The sequence below is a fragment of the Amblyomma americanum genome, chromosome 1 (assembly GCF_052857255.1).
Source record: "Amblyomma americanum isolate KBUSLIRL-KWMA chromosome 1, ASM5285725v1, whole genome shotgun sequence".
In the NCBI taxonomy this organism is placed as follows: domain Eukaryota; kingdom Metazoa; phylum Arthropoda; class Arachnida; order Ixodida; family Ixodidae; genus Amblyomma; species Amblyomma americanum.
Genome location: NC_135497.1, coordinates 416,607,516 through 416,610,097, shown reverse-complemented (window position 1 = coordinate 416,610,097; position 2,582 = coordinate 416,607,516).

The window sequence follows — 2,582 nt, the reverse complement described above, 5'->3', positions numbered from 1 at the left end:
TTTGGAATTGCACTGGGCGAAATGGAAAGATTAAAAATGTGCGACAGACATGGTGCATGAAGGTTGGCAACAAATTTAATTGGTTTAATGGTCCAACTCTCAGTGTCGAAGCTAGAGTTTTATGTATAAGGAGTACTTGTAACTGGGCTTGTTGGTGTGTATTCGTGAAAGACATGAGAGCGCAAAAATGGCAACACGGACGAGTAAGGGAACAAGACGAGCACTCCACTTTCAACAGGATTCATTCATGGAAGGGAGTTTATGTAGCCCCTGCCCTTATCCATGCTCTTAATCGCAGATGACAAACAATCACCTCTCACAGATGTGCATCAAGAAACAGCATTTCACTGTGGCGAAAAACAACAGACGTGTCACTGATGCAATGATCACCTCGCTTCTTGATATAGAAGGCTTCCACGAGCTCACGTTCTGTCTTATCTCGGCTTTTCAAGGGCACTTTGCTTTCCGATAGTAGAGACTTGAATGCTATACGCTTCTCTTTCGAGCAGCCTTTGCAGTGGTCAGGCAGATGGGCACCTTTCTTGTTTAATGAATTCCTGTGTTCAAGCAGGTGGTCTTTAAGACACCGTCCGGTTTGTCCAACGTACGCCTTGCCGCACGTAAGCGAGAACTCGTAAACCACACCTTTCTTGCAACCAACATGTGGAGTTCGGTGTCTGATGGCGCACTCTTGCACTTTTTTTCTTTCTATGCGAGAACACATTCCGGCGAGTTTTCGAGGCGCTGAAAATGCCCCGTCTACTCTGTATTTATTGGCCACCTTCTTGAGGTTATGAGATGTGAGGTGTACGTAAGGTACAACTTCCGGCCTTGTCATCTTTATTTCTTGAGGTCGGTTGTTTTCCTAGCTGCCCTTTAGTGTCGGAGACAAAAGAGTTGAGACGGCGCCGTGCGGGGCGCGATGTTATCGGCCAACGAAGCCAGGACGGCGGGAGTGCTGTGTGTGTGTGCACGTGTATGTGTGTGCGCGCGGGCGGACCAGGCGGCGGGCGCCCGGATGGGGATCTCACGGCCTTCTCTGAACGGCCCTGAACCGGGCGGCAGTATGCGGGGTCATCGGGCGGCTCAATTAATGACATGAAGTTGTTAACATTCAAACCGGTAGCGCTTTGAAAAGCCGTGGCTCCATTTCTACCTATGCAATCGCGCACTGCAGAAAAGAGATGTCGATATGGAACAGAGTAGAAAAGATCTACATCAATTCAAATACCAGACCTTATGTTCCTATTAGTCTGAAGGAAGGCTATCACATCATCAGAGCTCTTAGTTGCAAACGAGTCTTCTACTCCCAGAGTCTTCAGGTGCTTGAGCAAAAAGAGACTGATTTGCCTTTGCCAGTTTTCCTTTTCGCTTAATATTGCCGCGAAGCTTGCTTTTTGTCTGGAACCTGCTGCTCTCGCTCGCGGGGCAAACTTTTGGCTCAGTCACCCCCCCGGCGCTGCTTCGCTTGGGGGATCTTCTTATCGCGGCAGGCACGCCGCATTACCAATTTTCTGGGACGCGAGACGCGACCAGAGTTATCTCGATTTTTCCTAGCCTCGCGCAAGTGTGCCTACTATGTTCTGGAACTTTCCTTGCCGCCTTTAAAATCGAGCACGGCTAAGAGCGGCGGGCATTCTGTTAGTCGACGACCGCCGAGCACGTTCGCTGCTATCGCCGCCGCTGAGTTTTCAGAGCTGTTCTTAGTGGGCGTAAGCCAGCCTATTAAAGTATTCTCTTACGAGCTGCTCTGTGCCTTCCTCAAGACCGGACCCCAGTCGGTGCTACGTGACCCCGGCGGAGTTCCCGTCACCACCTCGTGACATCTGGTGGAGGTGCGGGGTACATGCACACAACCCAACCTGGAAGATCCACCGTAGAGAACGAGAGCCAAGAAGATCCCGAGGTACGACACAGCCGCCGTCATCAAGGCCTGCAAGCTCAGCACGGATTACTACCGGATCCTACTCGACAACGACAACAAGCTTCAGCGCCCACCATGACCGAGCCAGCGACGTCCACCCCTGTCATGCTCCACCAGCCACGGGTGCCTCCAACCTTCCACGGCTACCCTGGCGACGACCCGGAAGATTGGATAGACAACTTTGAGCGCGTGGCTACATTTAACAGGTGGGAAGATGACATGAAGCTCCGCTATGTTTTCTTTTCCCTTGACGGTCCTGCAAGAACGTGGTACGAAAACCACGAGACTACCTTGAAGACCTGGAAATTATTCAAGTCTGAAGTCGTGAAGGCGTTTACCAACATTCTCCGGAAGGAAAAGGCGCAGATGCTGCTGGACTCACGGATGCAGCACCCAAATGAAACTGTCAGCATGTACGTCGAAGAAATGCAGCGTCTTTTCCGCCGAGCTGACCCGAATATGACGGAGGAGAAGAGAACCGGATATCTAATGCGGGGCGTAAAGGAGTCTCTTTTCGCTGGCCTCGTACGCAATCCGCCCAAGACTGTCGCCGAATTCGCCGAAGAAGCGTCAACGATTGAGAAGACCCTGCACGCCCGCACAAGGCAGTACAACCGACCACCGCAGGTCTGCTCCAGCTTTCCGGACACGACGACTA